We start from the raw sequence: 21174 nt of genomic DNA, 5'->3' as shown, positions 1-21174 counted from the left end.
GTGAGTCAGGTAGAACAAGACAGTATCACAGTATAAAAATGTATGAAACAGTAATTGTGACCAGACTGATACAACCTATGCACAGGGATCTTGGCATGTCAGGAATGAAGTCCGCATTGCCGACTGGCACCTCACTTCCTGCAGAATGGCTCCACACCATATAAAAGCTCTCCCATCCTAGTCCTGCTCATTCAGCTCATCGTCTCTCTCCACATTTCTTCTTCCTGCTGAACACAGTAAGTCTGAGTAAACTCTTTCTCCTTAGGATTCAGAGCAGCAGCTTTCTTAGAGTATCTTTTCGAGAACAGGGTATGAAAAATATCAGTGGGTGTTATAGAGGGGCTTTGCCTGAGCCCAAGCTGTGACTGCCTGGCTGGTAACACCAAAGACCGGCACAGGGTGCACTGACATGGGGGGGAATATGGTATCAAAGGCACAAAGCTGAAGGATGGTAAAAGAAGTCACTGTGGAGACCAAAAAAAGGTCAAAATCCCTTGCTTGCTACATGCTTGGAGAAGATACTGTGTCTTCGGAGTATTTCTGATCTCTCTGAAACCAGGTGCATCCAGCTGGAAACACCCACAGTAGCTGAGAGGCCATAGTCTAAACCCAGAAATACCAGACAGAGCAGACAGCAGCTCTGTGGGATCATGTCCAAACCAGCTTAGAAGTTCAGAGGAAAGCAATGTCTGCAGGGCCCCCATGGAAACACAGGAGGGAAATGTGAGCATCGCCCTGGGGTCCCTCTCACCCACTCTCTGTTTCTTGCAGCTTTGTCTACACAACACAAAGATGGGCTCTCATGGATCTCATCACGACCACGGATCCTCATCCCACGGATGCCACGGACATGAATCGTCCTGCCACGGTTCTAGCTCATCCACTACCTGCGTCATCGAGAAACCTGTGCCCGTCTGTCCCCCACAGCCCTGCTACCCACCTGTGAATGGCGGTCAGCAGAGCAATCCGTCCTGCAAGTTCCCTCCACAGTACCCCAAGTAAGAGCCACAGCGACGAGGAGGATGCCAGGACCTGCCCGCTCCATTCACCTCCCTGGCATAGTGGCTTACCTGCCTGAAGCCTCTTCTATCTGCATTCATCATCAGTCATTTGTTTTCCTTTACCCATTTACTTTCATCACTAAATGTCTGTAACATGGTTGGAGACATCGTCCCCAACATGGAGAGATGTATTCTTACAACACATTATGTGTGGAGTTACATTTGCTCTGTGTGTGTCACAGTCCTTCTTCTACCTCATTTCCTTTTTCAGTCTCAAATTCCATGAAAATACAATAAAGCTCCTCTTTCCTGAAAGCAGCACTCTCTGGGGATTTATCTACTTTTGACTCTGGTCGTTTCTGTCATCTTTCTCAGTCTATGTCCTTAGCTCGGGAATATAATCAAGGAATGATTATTAGGGAATCATAAATCCAGCTATAATCAGGGAAAACTTTGACTTGAATCAGTGCCCTCAACGTAGAATGTCACAAGTCCTCCCTCCATCCACTTGTGCTAGTTAAGGAGGATCTTCATGCCTCAATATGTGCCAATAGGGGCCTTGCAAGATTGCCCCAAAAGCTTTTCTCCATTGGCTCCAATCCTTTTTAACAGCACTTGAACACCAAGGTACTGCACAAAACCCCATCTTATTGCCTCTTCTTTCACACCTGCAGATCTTCATCTCCCTGCATCTCACCAGCCGGGGGAATAATACTTCACAGCTCTCCCCGCCCCAGCTTCTCCCACTTATGCAGATTGTATGATGCTTGCAACATGGACAGTGCTGAGCACAAAAATAGCTCATCCCAGGCCATGCTTAACACACCAAAGCATTACATATGCAAATACTACCAGCTGGGTAGCAGTCACCTGCTCATAATGCCACCACTGACTCCTCATATTTGGTAACTGGGACTGGAGCACAAAATTCATTCCCAAATACCCTGCAGTCACCACACCCAGGTTTTCCTTCCTTGACACCACTATTAAAACCTTAGAAATTGACCATCAGGTCCTTCCATGTCAAGCTTTCCTAACCAGCATCTCAGATGAAGCAAGCAAGAAACGTGTTCAATAAAGCACAAAGACAGAATCTAAAACAGCTTTTTTGTTGAGGGGCCAGAACAAATTCAACTTTCACATTAATTTCTCAGACCCTTGGCTCTATACCCTGCTGGCTAAATATTGCAAAAATGCAATCAGTGTGGGTTCAGGCACACAACTATTTCAAGAACAATTATATACCATATGACAGAGCCAGGCCAAGTGTCAGGAACTCTTTAGCTCTCCTCCAAACTGTGATCCACCCCCTCAGCATCCCTGAGGAATTCATGCTGCCTTCCCCAAGTCCACGCCACAATCCTTCCTTGTAGTCTAAGCACCAGCTCTCACTGCCCCAAGCCAGCTCTCAAAGGGAAGTCACGTACCCCCTAAGCAAGAGAGCCATGCCCCCCCTTGTTTGTTCACAACACTCGATATGCTTCTTACCCCACAGACACTGGTTCAAACAGAGATCAGGATGGGAACAGAGACCAGGACCAAACCTCCCACCTTCCCACCTTGCAGGGCCCTAACCACTAGGCTTCACAGTCAGGAAGGCTGGGGTGGAACTGCATTAAGGCTCTTCCACTGCCCTGTGGTTAATGTACATGAGGTTTGCTCCTGGAGTTTGCATAAATAGGTGAGACAAGCATGGTTCTAGGCTTTTTGGACGAGGATGATCTTTCCTTTTGTCAAGGATCCATTTCCCAACGTCTGACTTCTCATAGATTGCATAGATTTCACAGACATTAGGGCTTGAAGGGACCTCGGAAGAGCATCAAGTCCAGCTCTCCACCCGAAAGGGCAGGAAGTCAGCTGGGGTCACAGGATCCCAGAAACATAAGCTTCCAATCTTCTCTTGAAGGTGTTCAATGTAGGTGCTTGAACCACATCTGAAGGCAGGCTATACCAGACCGTGGGGGCTTGGGCAGTAAAGAAATTCTTCCTTATGTCTGGCCTACAATGGTCTAGCAGTAGTTTATAACCATTTGACCTCATCATCCCTTGGCGCACTCTGGTGAACAAACACTCCCCCAGATACTGGTAGTCACCCCTGATAAACTTATAGGTGGCCATCTGCTTTTGTCTGCATTGACCCCCTCTCTGAGCCCCTCACTAACACACCACTGCTCTCTCCACTTGGTTACTGGACAACACGGGGAGAAATGGGAAGGGGATGGGGAGAGGAAGGGAGTGGATCACAAGCGAACACGGGGAGTCAGGAACCTGAACTCCTGAGACAGAGGGAGGTTTGGGCACACACTTCCGTGGCTTCCTATAAGTGGCCTCTAAGCCCAGACCCTGCACACGTTCTCCATACTGACCATCTGGGCACCATGCACCACCTCGATGGAGGCAGAGCTTGGTGGCAGGAGAGCCAGAAATACCCCCTGCACCCACCCTGAGTGCCACTCTCATCCCTTTCCTCTGCCTGTGCTGCTACTCTGCTTGCTGCTCCCTCCTTGTACAAGCTAGAGCCATAGCACATGAGGGCTCGAGGGGACCGCTAAACCATGAAGAACCGTCTGAGACTGAAAAGGAAAGAACACGAGACTCAGGTGGACATGGGCTCGGGCTAAGGAAGCACTCTCTCTCTCCCTATGTGTAATTGGGGGGATTGCATTTATATCTTTAAATGTCAGGTCTCTTATTTTATTAATTGGATTAATTGATTAATTAATGCTGAAAAAGCTTTTAAAAAGTGCCACAATAAACATTACATAACAAAGAGGAAGCTACAATAAACTGCAACGCACTAGTAAGACAAGTTATAATATCAGTGAAAGAATTTGGGAACATGAAGAATGAGACTGAGAAGCAGGTCCTCTTACTTCTATATCACATCTCCAGCATTGTCTCCCTGGGTGCCCCACAGCCATACACCCATGCATCCCCATCACAACATAGCATGCCAGCAGGAGTTGGCATTTCCCACTGGAAACCACGCTTCCACTGACTCAGTAATACGGGTTGTCCTTTGGGACATCATTTTCTCTCTCTCATATTCACATTGCTACATGCCACTGAAGGGTTCAGTGTCACAATAGACCTTGAAGCGCCTGCCTCACTCCCGGTCTGATGTATGCATTCATTTACAGTGAGTCAGGTAGAACAAGACAGTATCACAGTATAAAAATGTATGAAACAGTAATTGTGACCAGACTGATACAACCTATGCACAGGGATCTCGGCATGTCAGGAATGAAGTCCACATTGCCGACCAGCATCTCACTTCCCGCAGAATGGCTCCACACCATATAAAAGCTCTCCCATCCTAGTCCTGCTCATTCAGCTCATCGTCTCTCTCTGCATTTCTCCTTCCTGCTGAACGGGGTAAGTCTGAGTAAACTCTTTCTCTTCAGGATTCAGAGCAGCAGCTTTCTTAAAGTGTCTTTTCGAGAACAGGGTATGAAAAATATCAGTGGGTGTTATAGAGGGGCTTTGCCTGAGCCCAAGCTGTGACTGCCTGGCTGGTAACACCAAAGACCGGCACAGGGTGCACTGACATGGGGGGGAATATGGTATCAAAGGCACAAAGCTGAAGGATGGTAAAAGAAGTCACTGTGGAGACCAAAAAAAGGTCAAAATCCCTTGCTTGCTACATGCTTAGAGAAGGTACTGTGTCTTCGGAGTATTTCTGATCTCTCTGAAACCAGGTGCATCCAGCTGGAAACACCCACAGTAGCTGAGAGGCCATAGTCTAAACCCAGAAATACCAGACAGAGCAGACAGCAGCTCTGTGGGATCATGTCCAAACCAGCTTAGAAGTTCAGAGGAAAGCAATGTCTGCAGGGCCCCCATGGAAACACAGGAGGGAAATGTGAGCATCGCCCTGGGGTCCCTCTCACCCACTCTCTGTTTCTTGCAGCTTTGTCTACACAACACAAAGATGGGCTCTCATGGATCTCATCACGACCACGGATCCTCATCCCACGGATGCCACGGACATGAATCGTCCTGCCACGGTTCTAGCTCATCCACTACCTGCGTCATCGAGAAACCTGTGCCCGTCTGTCCCCCACAGCCCTGCTACCCACCTGTGAATGGCGGTCAGCAGAGCAATCCGTCCTGCAAGTTCCCTCCACAGTACCCCAAGTAAGAGCCACAGCGACGAGGAGGATGCCAGGACCTGCCCGCTCCATTCACCTCCCTGGCATAGTGGCTTACCTGCCTGAAGCCTCTTCTATCTGCATTCATCATCAGTCATTTGTTTTCCTTTACCCATTTACTTTCATCACTAAATGTCTGTAACATGGTTGGAGACATCGTCCCCAACATGGAGAGATGTATTCTTACAACACATTATGTGTGGAGTTACATTTGCTCTGTGTGTGTCACAGTCCTTCTTCTACCTCATTTCCTTTTTCAGTCTCAAATTCCATGAAAATACAATAAAGCTCCTCTTTCCTGAAAGCAGCACTCTCTGGGGATTTATCTACTTTTGACTCTGGTCGTTTCTGTCATCTTTCTCAGTCTATGTCCTTAGCTCGGGAATATAATCAAGGAATGATTATTAGGGAATCATAAATCCAGCTATAATCAGAGAAAACTTTGGCTTGAATCAGTGCCCTCAACGTAGAATGTCACAAGTCCTCCCTCCACTTGTGCTAGTTAAGGAGGATCTTCATACCTTGGTATGTGCAAATACAGGCCTGGCAAGATTGCCCCAAATGCCTTTCTCTATTGTCTCCAATCCTTCTTTTTAACAGCACTTGAACTCCAAGATACTCCACAAAACCCCATCTCACTGCCTTTTCTTGCATACCTACAGATCTTCATCTCCCTGCATCTTCCCAACCAGGAAAATAATACTTCACAGCTCTCCCCACCCTAGCTTCTCCCAGGTATTCAGATTATAAGATCCTTGGAACATGAGTGGTGCTGAACACAAAAAAAGCTCATCCCAGGTGAAGCTCAATGCACCAGTGAATTGAGCTCTGGATACAAACCACTGGGTAGCAGCCACCTGCTCATAATGCCACCACTGACTCCTTTTATTTGGTAACTGGGACCAGAACACAAAATTCATTCCCCAATACCCTGCAGTCACCAGGGCCAGGTTTTCCTTCCTTGACACCACTATTAAAACCTTAGAAATTCACCATCAGTGCCTTGCAGATCAAGTTTGCCTAACCAACATTTCAGAGGAAGCAAGCAAGAAATGTGTTTAATACATGCCCATGTCAAATGACACAAAGCAAAGACAGAATCTGAAAACACCTTTTTTGTTGAGGAGCCAAAACAAATTCAAGTTTCACATTCATTTCTCAGACTCTTGGCTCTGTTCCCTGCTGGCAAAATGTTGCAAAAATGCAGTCAGTGCAGTGTCTCCAGGGTCAGACACACCACTAATTCTAGAACAATTACAGACCAGTTGGCAGAGCCTGGCCATGTGTCAGGAACTCTTTAATTCTCACTTGGACAGTGATTCATCCTCTCAGCATCCCTGAGGAATTCATACTGCCTTCCCCGATTCCACACCACAATCCTTCCTTGTAGTCTAAGTGCCAGCTCTCACTGCCCCAATCTGGCCCTCAAAGGGAAGCCATGTATCCCCTAAGCAAGAGAGCCATGCCCGCTCTTGTTTGTTCCCAGCACTTGGTATGCATCCTGCACGATAGGCACTGGTTAAAACAGAGGTAAGGCTGGGAACAGAGATCAGAACAAGCCTCCCTCCTTCCCACCATGCAAGGCCCTAACCACTAGGCTTCACAATGAGGAAGGTGGGGTGGACCGTGTGGCAGAATACCATCCCTGTCTCTCCCTAAGCTCTGCTATCTGACAATTTGGTTACCATGGTCACTGCAAGGGGCAGACCCCTCTGCCCCATCTCTATAGGTAACCCTGAGTTGTAACCTGAGAAGGATACATTGCTGACGGAGGGGGGAAACCTCCTCCCTCTGCCTACATGACTGGCATCACATACCGGGGTGGGGAGCTCAAACTCCCTATGCCAACATGATTGGGAAGGGGCTAGAGACCCTGCCAGTCTACCCGGCAACCAGTGATGCATTTCAAATTGGTTGGCTGGCAGCCAATAGTTGCTTGCCTTCATTGGATCCGGTAAATGATCCAATATAAGTGCTATATAAGTGAAGGACTACCCAGGAGGAAGGAAGTAGCCTTGAAGAACACAGAGAGAAGCTGGACCATCTGAAACTTGCTCTCTCTTGAAACTCATGATCAATGAACTGCTTACCTCCAGAGGGAATCTCAACCTGCCTCTGGATGAAACCTGTGAGTAAGCTACCTGAGATCTAATAAGATATATAGCTTGCAGTAACTCAAATGCTTAATCAAAGGCTACTATGCCACTTTGCTGTAAGGGATTTCTCTGATATTGCTCTACCCTGTACCCTATTCCAAACCTACTCCTTGTATCCTATGAAGTTCTCCTTTGTAGCTAGCATGGAAGACTTATTGGGAGAGGGTCTAGAGTATGCCTTGGTTTGGGTGACTAAGGGAGACCATTATTTGTGCTTCAGTCACAAGTTCTTGCAGTAGGTCAAGTACACTCAAGAACTACTAGGCCTGTGTTTTCTAGAGAGGGTAGGTCCCTGATCAATCCAGACTCTGGGTGGTGGAAGCGTTACCTCTTGGCTTGTGGGTGGGCTTCAGGAAGTGGGTCAGCCCGATATGAGGCACCCCCAGGTAGGCACTTCCAGGCACTCCCAGGAGCCTGAAACGTGGTTGGGTGCAGTGAAGTGGGTGACTCAGGGCAGGAGAAACCCCTGCTGGCCCACCACATACCAACGTCAAGGCTCTTCCACAGTTCCACAGTTAATGTGCATGAGGATTGCTCCTGCAGTTTGTAAGATAAGTGAGACAAACACGGCTCTAGGGTGGTTTAGATGGGTATGATCTTTCCTAGCACCAGGGATCCACTTCCCAAGGTCTGACTTTTATATGCTTGAACACCCTCTCTGAGATTTCCCTTTCCTCAGTAAAAGGAGAACTCCTGAAACCCTGAGACAAAGGGAAGTTTGGGCACACACCTCCACAGCTTCCTATCAGCGGCCTCTAAGCCCAGATCCTGCACACGTTCTCCATACTGAGCATCTGGGTGCCATGCTCCACCTTGGTGGGGGCACAGCTTTGTAACAGGAGAGACAGAAATACTCTTCTCCCTGCACCCAGCCTGAGTGCCACTCTCATCCCCTTCCTCTGCCTGCGTTGCTACTCTGCTTTCTGCTACCTCTTGTAGAAGCGAGAGTCATAGTGCATGAGGGCTGGAAGGGACCACAAGAAACATAAAGAGCCATCAGAGACAGAAAAGGAAAGAACACGAGACTCTAGTGGACATGGGCTTGAGTTAAGGAAGCACTCTCTCTCTCTCCCTCTCTGTATTTTTTGGGGGATTGCATTTATATCTTTGAATGCCAGGTCTCTTATTTTATTAATTGGATTCATTACTTAATGATAGCTAAAAAAACTTTTATAAGTCACTATAGACAATGCGTAACAAAGAGAAAGCTGCAATAACCTCCAAAGTACTAGTAAGACAAGATATTCTATCACTAAAATAGTTTGGGTACACAAAGAATGAGACTGAGAAGCAGGTCCTCCTACTCCTAAATCACACCTCCAGCATTGTCTCCCTGGGGGCCTCACAGCCATGCACCCAGGCTTCCCCATCACAACATAGCATGCCAGCAGGAGCTGGCATCTCCCACAGGTAAACACCCTTCCACTGACTCAAAGATATGGGTTGTCCTTTGGGAAATCATTTTCTCTCTCTGGTATTCACATTCCTACATGCCACTGAAGGATTTGGTGTGAGAACAGACCTTTAAGTGCCTGCCTGGCTCCCAGCCAGATGTATGGATTCATTTGCAGTGAGCCAGGTATTACAGTATAAAAATGCATCAAACAGTAATTGCCACAAGACTGATGCACCGGATGTACAGGGATCCTGGCATGCCAGGAGTGAAGTCCGCATTGCCGACAGGCACCTCACTTCCCATAGAATGGCTCCACACCATATAAAAGCTCTCCCATCCCAGTCCCCCTCATTCAACTCATCGTCTCTCTCCACATTTCTGCTTCCGGCTGAGCAGGGTAAGTCTGAGTAAACTCTTTCTCTTTACAATTCAGAGCATCAGCTTTCTTAGAGTATCTTTTTAGAGAGAGGGTCTGTAAAATATCAATGGGTTTTGAAGAGGGGCTTTGCCTAAGCCCAAATTCTGATTGCCTGGCTGGTAATACCAAAGACCTGCTCGGGATGTTCTGACGATGGGTGGAATATTGTATAAAAGGGAGAAATCTGAAGAATGGTAAAATAAGTCATTGGGGAGACAGAAAAAAGTTCCAAAAGTCTTTCCTGGCGACATGCTGGGAGAAGATACAGTGTTTTTAGAGTATTTCAAATCTCTCTGAAGCCAGGTGCATCCAGCTGGAAATAGCTACAATAGGTGTTGGCCATGGTCTAAGCCCAGAAATGCCAGACAGAGCAGACAGACAGCAGCTCTGTGGGATCATGTCTAAACCAACTTAGAAGTTCAGAGGAAAACAGTGTCCCCAGGGTCCCTCAGAAACACAGGAGGGAAACGTGAACATCAGCCTGGGGTCCTCTTATCCACTCCCCATTTCTTGCAGCTTTGCCTACACAACACAAAGATGTGCTCTCGCAGATCTTGCCACGACCACGGATCCTCATCCCATGGATGCCACAGTCATGAATCGTCCTGCCACGGCTCTAGCTCGTCCATTCCCTGCATCATCGAGAAACCTGTGCCCATCTGTCCCGTACAGCCATGCTGCCCCCCTGTGCAGCAATGCTGCCCACCCATGCAGAAGTGCTGCCCCCCTGTGCAGCAATGCTGCCCACCCGTGCAAAAGTGCTGCCCACCTGTGAAGTGCTGTCAGCAGAGCAAGCAGTGCTGCAAGTTCCCTCCACAGTGCCCCAAGTAAGAGCCACAGCGATGAGGAGGATGCCAGGACCTGCCCACTTCATTCATCTCCTTGGGATGGTGGCATAACTGCCCAAAGCCTCTTCTGTCTGCTTTCATCATTTGCCATTTGTCTTCTCTTTTCCCAATTATTTTGATCAATAAGTGTCTGTAACACACTCCAAAGAGTCTTACACTGACCAGGTGTGACCAATTCTTTTCCTGGTAATAATGTCCAGCTTCTCTTTCCTACTCCAGTCTCCAAGTAAATAATGGCAAACAATAAACCTTAACAAGCATGACATTTATTTTGTCTTGAGTGTTATATTTTTCTGACTCTCTTTGGTCAAGAAATAATAGGACCTTTGGCTATGTTCTCAGTCAATTTATCGACATACTTCACGGTGTCAGGTGTGGTTTGGGTAACGTGCATTTTGAGGAAAAAAATTATCAATCAAATCCTCAGCTTCTGCAACCCGGAATGGTTTGCTGACTTAAGGAGCTGAAGAATTGGCCCAAAGAGCTTATTCATCTTTATGAAAAGAATACAAATATAAGAGAACTAAGTACAGGCGACTGCATCAGTCTGTGGATCTCTATTAATCCGTGCCTACCAGAACTCTGGCCAGTATGTCCAGTCTGTGGATCTGTATGAATCTATACCTAGTAGGACTCTGGCTGATAAGTCTGTTTCCCTGAAATCAGGTCTCCAGGATCAACATGGAAATAAATCCCCACTTTCTGAACACTGTTGTCACAACATCCCACAGCAAGAGGAGCTCTCCCTTGTCGAAAAGAGGATGAAGTTTCTTCCTTACATGTGCGTCGTGATCCCCATGTAGCAGGTTCCTCTTTTAAGCATGGTTCATCCCAGTTGTCACCAGAGATGCAGGCCACAAATATCAAGCTATTGAAGCGCTGGGCAGAAAGAGGCAATAGTTCCCTGTGCCATTCAGTAGTCTCCATCACCCCCAGCCTCCTCTGAGGATTGCTAGCCATAATCTCTCAGCATGCCAGCTCAGGATTTCCAAAGACCCTGAGCCCCAGGGCCCATGGTCACAAGAATGTGAAACCATTGATCTCCTGACACCATTCAAACACACTGCTGCCATCACCCCAGCAACAATCCTACCCACCACCCCAAAGTTGCCCTGACCTTTGGGTGTGAAGTCAAGCCTCCTCTTTGCCTCACCTCCAAGGGGTTTGATGTGCCCACACCGGACTGAAAGCACAGGAGCTCTGTTTAGAAGATTTAATTAAAGACTTGTGAATTGGCATTCGGGAAAAAACAGAATCTCAACTCACAGTGCTCTGTTCCAGTCTCGGAGACATGTGACTCGGTGTGAACCAGCATTTAAGAATAATGCAGAAATCCTCCCATCCCTTGCTAAGCGGCAAATGTTAGAGAAATTGCACTAGACGATTCCTGCAGGATAAGAAAAAGATGGGGAAGGACCTCAGTACAGCCAACTGAGCAAGGCTTTGCTAGGCACAAAATTGCTAGCTCCCCTTTCACTCCAACCGACAGCCTGTGGCAGGCATGTTCTCTCCCCAACACGATGACAAACTCACAAGAGATGCCAGAAAGCAATCGCATCTTTCTGGAGCCTGTAGAACAGCCCTGGACAATTCCCTGAAGACTAGAGCCTGGACAGAAGGCCATCTAGATGGCAGTGCGTCACTACCTGTGGTTGCCAAAATTTCCAAGAGCACCTAACTCACTTGGTTGAATTCTCCAAACATTGAATAGAAAACAGCTTCCTCAATCCTTTCAGCACCTCTGCTAAAGGTACCCAAAGTGCTTACAAACCCCGTGATAGATAATGAGAACAGTGACTAAGGATGAAACATGGACCAATTCTTGCAGACAATATCACCGCAGATTTGCCCTTCAGTTACAAAATCCCTTGATGTTACTAGCTCTGTGCAGACCAAACTCTGCCTTCGACAGGGAACAAAGAGCCAATGCCAGATGGAGTAGATGGGACCTAAACACCCAAACCCTGGAAATCTGTGGGGGTCCCTTCAGGACTTAAAAGTTCCTCCAGGGACAAACCATCACAAAGGCTGGACTGAAACAACTCCTGCAGCAAATGAAAACCCATGAGATGGTTGACAGAGGAGTCTGCTGCAGGGAGGTCAGGATTGCATATTCGATGTTTCTCAGCTCTCCTCTAGCCTCTAATATCCACTCCCTGGGCACCCTCCAGCAAACCAACAACACTTCGCATCCCAAACTACCAGTTGTAGGAGATCCAGCTGATAATTACACGTCCCTGCGTTATTATAATGACCGACATAATATTAGGATGCCACAAGGTTGAAGGGCTGAGCACACCACTAGAAATCATCTCTGCCCCATAACAACAGCTCTGCTCCACGTGGCCGCATGGGCAGACACGCCACCTGATTTCCTGATAAGAGAAATAATTTGCTCTTCATTAGCACCAGATTGAAATTCTTATATCATAAAGTATGAGTAAAAGGGGACTGCAGGAAGATAGACGCACGAGAACAGGTGGACAAGGAATTTAGTCACCATTCCCAAGGGTGCCTCATTTCCTGCAGCAAGAGCCTGGACCTGTATAAAAGGTCTCCCCAACCCAGGCCTCCTCATTCCCTCAGCTTTGCTTCCCTGCACTGGTCCTTGCTGCTGAAGAAGGTAAGCCTCATTGCACTCCTTCTGTTTGTCTCACATGCCGGGGCAGGGTCTCCCATGCAATCCTTGCCAGACAAGAGGCCAGACTCTCTCTTTTGCTCTGTACTGTGGCTTTGCCTGAACCCACACTCTGGCTGTTGTTTGGCAACTTTGGATAACCACAAAAAGGGATTATGACAGAGCAGCAGAGGACAGGAAACAAGAAAAAGAGTAGGGGAGACCCTGGAGGCCAACAGCTAGGGGTGGAGGGCATGGGATGGAGAGAGAACGAAAATTACAGACAAACTGGAAGGCTGGAGGGACAAGGAAGGTTTCCATGTTTTAGGAGTAACTGGTCACCCAGAAGCCAGGACCGCCTCGCTGGGGAAATTCAAAGTTGGTGTGAAACCATGACCTGGGATTGGGAATACTAAACAATTTCCAAGCAAACGAGGAGGTCAAGTCTAAATTAGGTTAGAAGTTCAAAAGAAACAGATCTTCTCGTGGCACCTACAAAGCTGAGAGGAAGGAGGTCTGAGCATCACATTTCGGTGCCTCTCACCCACTGTCTGTTTCTTGCAGCTTTGCCTACACAACATAGAGATGTGCTCTCGCAGTTCTTGCCACGACCACGGATCCTCTTCCCACGGATGCCACAGTCATGAATCATCCTGCCATGACTCTAGCTCATCCATTAACTGCGTCATCGAGGAACCTGTGCCTGTCTGTCCCGTGCCCCAGTGCTGCCCACAACTGCCGCAGTGTTGTGTCCCCGTGCAGCAATGCTGCCCACCCGTGCAGTGCTGTCAGCAGACCAAGCAGTGCTGCAAGATCCCTCCACAGTGCCCCAAGTAAGAGCCACAGTGACAAGGAGCGAGCCAAATCCAAACTCCTACGTTCATCTCCATGTAACGGTAGCTTATGTGCCAAAAGCCTCTTCTGTTTGCTTGCCATTTCTCTTCTCTCTTTTCCTATTAACTTTTAACAACAAATATCTCTAAAATGCTCTAAAGAGTCTTCCACTCCAGAAGTGTGAGCATTTTTTTCCTGGGAATAATGTCCATCTTCTCTTTCCAGCTCCAGTCTCCAAGCTGATAATGACAAACAATAAATCTTAACATAAGTGACATTCAGTTGGTCTCAGGATTTATTTTCCTCTGAATCTTTTGGTCAGGAAATGTCAGGATTTTTGCTCTGTTCTCAATCTATTTTCCTCCAGTGTTCATGGGGGTAGGTGTGGTTTTGGTGCTAGGCAAATTTAGAGGAGAAAAATCTGAAAAAGATCAAATGCTCAACTGCTGCCAGCCCAGATGGCACCACTGACATTACGTGAGTGACTCCAGTTCATACTACCAAAGGAACTGGCCCACCGAGTTTATTTATCACCCTATTTGGAAAAAAATTCACATTACACAAGAACTAAGTGCAAGAGGACAGATCTTCTCCTTAGCAGAGCAACACATCTACATTTCAGTCTGTGGATATGTATGAATCTGTCCCTAGGAGGACTCTGGCCAATAAGTCTTTTTCCCTGAAATCAGGTCTTCAGAATCAACATGGAAATAACTTCCCACTGTCTGAACAATGTTGTCTCAACATCCCACAGCATGAGTAGCTCTCCCCCCATGGAAAAGAGAAGGAAGTTTCTTCCTTACATGTGTTGTAGTGATACCCAGGTACCAGGTGCCTCTTTTCAGCTTAGTTCATCCCAGTTATGGCCAGAGCTGCAGATGACAAATATCAAGCTATTGACGGACTGGATGAAAAGAGCCACCAGTTCCCTGTGCCATTCAGTAGGAGAGGAGTCTCCATCACCCCCCAGCCTCCTCCGAGGATTGCTAGCCATAATCTGTCAGCATGCCAGCTCAGGATTTCCAAAGTCCCTGAGCCCATGGGCCCATGTGCACAAGGATGTTTGTGTTCCTGAAACCATTCAAACGATTTGAGTCTATCACACCATTCAAACACACTGGTGTCGTCACCCCAGCAGCAGTCCTGCCTAGCCCCACAAATAGTGTCCTGATCTTTGGGGTGTGAAGTCAAGCCTCCTCTTCACTTCACCTCCCAGGGGTCTGACATGGCCATGGCCGGCTGAAAGCAAAGGAAACCCTCAAGCACAAACAGTCCCATACAGGCCTCTTCCTAGCAGCTGATCATTGCGCACCACATTTCCTTCAACTGCTGCCTGTTTTTACAGTCCACCACGGGAGCACAACCAAGCTCTGGGCACCCTGATTCCCACACACTACTGCCTCAAGGCAAGTACGTCTAGGAGCCAGCCTGTCTCCTGCTTGTCTCTCTGTCTGCCGCTGCAACAAGGCATGATCTGATGGTGGGAAGGGGCTCATGTCGCTTGGGCTTCTTGAGGGCAACTGCTAGAGTTGACCCTAGATAGCAGTGTGCATATAACCATGGTTACTTAGCACAGTGCATTTCACACATTTTTCATATCCAGGACCCTTTGGAAATTTTGAATGCAGCTGCGGACCTGTTTGAATTGTAAGCGTGCGTATTCACGTGCCATTGATGGATCACAATCATCTTGCATGGAGCCCTTAGACATACGCTATGAGCCCCCTGGGGTCCGTGAACCACAGGTTGAATACCACTATGTTAGTGAATCGTGCGTGCAGAGCACAACATAGCCCCACTCAGGCAAGACATCTCAACAGGAGCTCAATACAAACACTACTGCAAACCATACAGTTTTGCAGTATGACGGCCCACCATGGCACTGGGAGCCAAACGTTACACTTCCTGTAGCAATGACATTCAGTCAACCCGAAAAAATAATTATTCACAAAAGGCAGAAGATAAACTATCCCTCAACGGGAGCTCTGTTTAGAAGAGTTAACTAAAGCCTTATGAAATGGCATTGAGGAAAAGAGAGAATCTCAACTCACAGTGCCCTGTTCCAGTCTTGGAGGCATGTGACTCAGAGTGAATCAGCATTTAAGTATAATGCAGAAATCCTCCTCCCATGCTAGGGGGCAAATATTAGAGAAACTGCACTACACAATCCCTGCAGGGTAAGAAAAAAATGGGGAAGGACCGCAGTACAGCCGACTGAGCAAGGCTTTGCTAGGCACAAAATCGCTAGCTCCCCTTTCACTCCAACCGACAGCCTGTGGCAGGCATGTTCTCTCCCCAACACGATGACAAACTCACAAGAGATGCCAGAAAGCAATCGCATCTTTCTGGAGCCTGTAGAACAGCCCTGGACGATTCCCTGAAGACTAGAGCCTGGACAGAAGGCCATCTAGATGGCAGTGCGTCACTACCTGTGGTTGCCAAAATTTCCAAGAGCACCTAACTCACTTGGTTGAATTCTCCGAACATTGAATAGGAAACAGCTTCCTCAATCCTTTCAGCACCTCTGCTAAAGGTACCCAAAAGTGCTTACAAACCCCGTGACAGATAATGAGAACAGTGACTGAGGATGAAACATGGACCAATATTTATAGACAATATCACCGCAGATTTGCCCTTCAGTTAGAAAATCCCTTGATGTTACTAGCTCTGTGCAGACCAAACTCTGCCTTAGAGTATCTCCATCGACAGGGAACAAAGAGCCAATGTCAGATGGAGTAGATGGGACCTAAACACCCAAACCCTGGAAATCTGTGGGGGTCCCTTCAGGACTTAAAAGTTCCTCCAGGGACAAACCATCACAAAGGCTGGACTGAAACAACTCCTGCAGCAGATGAAAACCCATTAGATGGTTGACAGAGGAGTCTGCTGCAGGGAGGTCAGGATTGCATATTCGATGTTTCTCAGCTCTCCTCTAGCCTCTGACATCCACTCCCTGGGCACCCTCCAGCAAACCAACAACACTTCGCATCCCAAACTACCAGTTGTAGGAGATCCAGCTGATAATTACACGTCTCTGTGTTATTATAATGACCGACATAATATTAGGATGCCACAAGGTTGAAGGGCTGAGCACACCACTAGAAATCATCTCTGCCCCATAACAACAGCTCTGCTCCACATGGCCGCATGGGCAGACACGCCACCTGATGTCCTGATAAGAGAAATAATTTGCTCTTCATTAGCACCAGATTGAAATTCTTATATCATAAAGTATGAGTAAAAGGGGACTGTAGGAAGATGGACACATGAGAAGAGGTGGACAAGGAATTTAGTCACCATTTCCAGGGGTGCCTCATTTCCTGCAGCAAGAGCCTGGACCTGTATAAAAGGTCTCCCCAACCCAGGCTTCCTCATTCCCTCAGCTTTGCTTCCCTGCACTGGTCCTTGCTGCTGAAGAAGGTAAGCCTCATTGCACTCCTTCTGTTTGTCTCACATGCCGGGGCAGGGTCTCCCATGCAATCCTTGCCAGACAAGAGGCCAGACTCTCTCTTTTGCTCTGTACTGTGGCTTTGCCTGAACCCACACTCTGGCTGTTGGTTGGCAACTTTGGATAACCACAAAAAGGGATTATGACAGAGCAGCAGAGGACAGGAAACAAGAAAAAGAGTAGGGGAGACCCTGGAGGCCAACAGCTAGGGGTGGAGGGCATGGGATGGAGGGAGAATGAAAATTACAGACAAACTGGAAGGCTGGAGGGACAAGGAAAGTTTCAATGTTTTAGGAGTAACTGGTCACTCAGAAGCCACAAGCACATGTCTGGGGTAATTCAAGGTTGATGTGAAACCACAACCTGGGATAGAGAATATTAAACAATTCCCAAGAAAATGAGGAGTTTAAGTCTAAACTAGGTTAGAAATTCAGAAGAAACAGATCTTCTTGTGACACCTACAAACCTCAGGGGAAGGAGATCTGTGCATCCCCTTGGGGTGCCTCTCACCCACTGTCTGTTTCTTGCAGCTTTGCCTACACAACACAGAGATGTGCTCTCGCAGTTCTTGCCACGATCACGGATCCTCTTCCCATGGATGCCACAGTCATGAATCATCCTGCCATGACTCTAGCTCATCCATTAACTGCGTCATCGAGGAACCTGTGCCTGTCTGTCCCGTGCCCCAGTGCTGCCCACAACTGCCGCAGTGTTGTGTCCCCGTGCAGCAATGCTGCCCACCCGTGCAGTGCTGTCAGCAGACCAAGCAGTGCTGCAAGATCCCTCCACAGTGCCCCAAGTAAGAGCCACAGTGACAAGGAGCGAGCCAAATCCAAACTCCTACGTTCATCTCCATGTAATGGTGGCTTATGTGCCAAAAGCCTCTTCTGTTTGCTTGCCATTTCTCTTCTCTCTTTTCCTATTTACTTTTAACAACAAACATCTCTAAAATGCTCTAAAGAGTCTTCCACTCCAGAACAATTCTTTTCCTGGGAATAATGTCCATCTTCTCTTTCCTGCTCCAGTCTCCAAGTTGATCATGACAAACAATAAATCTTAACATTAGTGACATTCGTTTGGTCTCGGGATTTATTTTCCTCTGAATCTTTTGGTCAGGAAATGTCAGGATTTTTGCTCTGTTCTCAATCTATTTTCCTCCAGTGTTCATGGGGGTAGGTGTGGTTTTGGTGCTAGGCAAATTTAGAGGAGAAAAATCTGAAAAAGATCAAATGCTCAGCTTCTGCCAGCCCAGATGGCACCACTGACATTACGTGAGTGACTCCAGTTCATACTACCACAGGAACTGGCCCACCGAGTTTATTTATCACCCTATTTGGAAAAAAATTCACATTACAAGAGAACTAAGTACAAGAGGACAGATCTTCTCCTTAGCAAAGCAACACATCTACATTTCAGTCTCTGGATCTGTATGAATCTGTCCCTAGGAGGACTCTGGCCAATAAGTCTGTTTCCCTGTAATCAGGTCTTCAGAATCAACATGGAAATAACTTCCCACTGTCTGAACAATGTTGTCTCAACATCCCACAGCATGAGTAGCTCTCCCCCCATGGAAGAGGAGGAAGTTTCTTCCTTACATGTGTTGTAGTGATACCCAGGTACCAGATGCCTCTCTTAAGCATTGTTCATCCCAGTTATGACCAGAGCTGCAGACGACAAATATCAAGCTATTGACGGGCTGGATGGAAAGAGCCACCAGTTCCCTGTGCCATTCAGTAGGAGAGGAGTCTCCATCACCCCCCAGCCTCCTCCGAGGATTGCTAGCCATAATCTGTCAGCATGCCAGCTCAGGATTTCCAAAGTCCCTGAGGCCATGGGCCCATGTGCACAAGGATGTTTGTGTTCATGAAACCATTCACACCATTTGGGTCCATTACACCATTTGGGTCCATCACACCATTCAAACACACTGGTGTCATCACCCCAGCAGCAGTCCTGCCCAGCCCCACAAAAAGTCTCCTGATCTTTGGGGTGTGAAGTCAAGCCTCCTCTTCACCTCACCTCCCAGGGGTCTGACATGGCCAGGGCCGGCTGAAAGCAAAGGAAACCTTCAAGCACAAACAGTCCCATACAGGCCTTTTCCCAGCAGTTGACCCATGTGCATCGCATTTCCTTCAACTGCTGCCTGTTATTACAGTCAACGATGGGAGCACAACCAAGCTCTGGGCACCCTGATTCCCACACACTACTGCCTCAAGGCAAGTACATCTAGGAGCCAGCCTGCCTCCTGCATGTCTCTCTGTCTGCTGCTGCAACAAGGCATGATCTGATGGTGAGAAAGGGCTCGTGTCACCTGGGCTTCTTGAGGGCAACTCCTGCGCTTGACTCTAGATAGCAGTGTGCACATAACCATGGTTACTTAGTGCAGTTGCTTTCAACCATTTTTCCTATCAGACCCCTTTGGATATTTTGAATGCAGGTGCAGACACCTTTGAATTGTAAATCTTCATATTCACGTGCCATTGATTGACCACAGTCATCATGCATGGAGCCCTTAGACATAGGCTATGAACCCCCTGGGGTTCATGAACCACAGGTTGAATACCACTGTCTTAGTGAACCGAGCGTGCCTAGCACAACATAGCCTCACTCAGGCAAGACATCTCAACAGGAACTCATTACAAACACTACCGTGAACCGTACAGTATTACAGTATGATTGCTCATCATGGCACTGGGAGCCACACATTACACTTCCTGTAGCAATGACATTCAGTCAACCTGAAAAAATAATTATTGACAAATGCCGGAAGAGAAAATATCCCTCAACGGGAGCTCTGTTTAGAAGATTTACTGAAAGCCTTGTGAAATGGCATTCAGGAAAAGAGAATCTCAACTCACAGTGCCCTGTTCCAGTCTCAGAGTCATGTGACTCAGAATGAATCAGCATTTAAGTATAATTCAGAAATCCTCTCCTCTTCTGCTAGGGGGCAAAAATTAGAGAAACTGCACTAGACAATCCCTGCAGGGTATGTGGCAGAAAGCCACCTTTGTTTCTTCCCCAAAAACTCTGCTATATGACAATTGTGATTAGGATGGGCCCAGCAGAGGATACATAACTTTACCCTATCTCTTTGGGTAACCTGAGCTGGATACATTCCTGAGGGAGTGGGGAAACCTGCTCCCTCTGCCTACGTGACTGGCATCACATACCTGGGTGAGGGGCTTCCTTCCTGGTGGGCTACAGTCTGCCCGGCAACTAGTGATGTATTTCAAATTGGTTGGCTGACAGCCAACAGGTGCTGGCCTCCATTGGACCGGGTAAATGAGGTGACAGGGCTATATAAGCTAACAACTGCCCAGGAGGACAGGGGCAGCAGCCATGAGGGATACTCAGGAACAAAGAAGAGCTGTACCATCTGAAACTGGCTCTATCTCTCAAAACTCATGATTGAGGAACTGCTTACCTCCAGAGGCAATCTCCAACAGCCTCTGGATGATACTTGTGAGTAAGCTGAGATCCACCTAGATATATAGCTTGCAATAACTCAGATGCGAGATCAAAGGCTACCCCAACTACAGGAGTTTGCTTTATGGGATTTCTCTGATACTGCTCTACCCTGCACCCTATTCTAATCCTACCCTCTGTAACCAATACAGACCTCCTTTGTACCTAGTGTGGGAGACTTATTGAGGGGTGGGTCTAATTATGCCTAGGAGGCCCCTTGGGTCTGCGGACTAAGGGAGACTATCTTTTTTGGCCCCCGATTTGGGGAAGTGCCCCAAGTTCTTGTATTGGGTCAAGTACCCATAGGACTATTAGGTCTGTGTTTCCCCAAGTTCACAGGACCCAGAAAGTCCCTTCTCGGGGTGATGGCAGCACACGTTACCCCCGGACTCTGCGGTGGGGCTTGAAAGGGGGTCTGCCAGGGCTTAGGCGCCCCTGGAGAGACAAGTGGAGTCTGGAAGGTGGATGGGCATGGTGAGGTGGGAGGCTCAATGCAGGAGCTCCCCCCACTGGTCCACCACAGGGTAATAAAAAGATGAGGGAAGAACTTCAGGCCAGACAACGGAGCAAGGCTGTGCTTCTCGTAAAGGTAACCAACATGCTTACAAACTCAATGATAGGTACTGGCAACAGTGACTAAGAATGAAAAATGCACCAATTCTCCCAGACAGCATCACCACAGACTTCTCCTTCAGTTCGAGAATCCCTCGACCTTACCCAATCTGTGCACACCAAACTCTGCCTCAGAGAAGCTCCATTGACAGGAAACAAAGAGCCAGTGTCAGATAGAGCAGTTGGAACCTAGACACCCAAACCCTGGAAATCTGTGGGTGCCCCTTC

The 21174-nt window shown here is 47.7% G+C and overlaps 2 long non-coding RNA genes across 2 annotated transcripts; both read left to right on the top strand.

The window, feature by feature from the left end:
- Positions 1-189: 189 nt before the first annotated feature.
- Positions 190-1316, top strand: LOC132245809 (uncharacterized). Its single transcript, XR_009457555.1, has 2 exons — positions 190-236; positions 772-1316. It is a non-coding gene; the product is annotated as an uncharacterized LOC132245809 (long non-coding RNA).
- A 3008-nt stretch (positions 1317-4324) lies between these two features.
- On the top strand, positions 4325-5456 carry LOC132245811 (uncharacterized). Its single transcript, XR_009457556.1, has 2 exons — positions 4325-4376; positions 4912-5456. It is a non-coding gene; the product is annotated as an uncharacterized LOC132245811 (long non-coding RNA).
- The last annotated feature ends 15718 nt before the right edge of the window (positions 5457-21174 follow it).

The sequence above is a fragment of the Alligator mississippiensis genome, chromosome 15, assembly GCF_030867095.1.
Source record: "Alligator mississippiensis isolate rAllMis1 chromosome 15, rAllMis1, whole genome shotgun sequence".
NCBI classification, from domain to species: domain Eukaryota; kingdom Metazoa; phylum Chordata; order Crocodylia; family Alligatoridae; genus Alligator; species Alligator mississippiensis.
The sequence above is the reverse complement of the archived record's forward strand: the minus strand, read 5'-3'. Positions and strand labels throughout refer to the sequence as shown.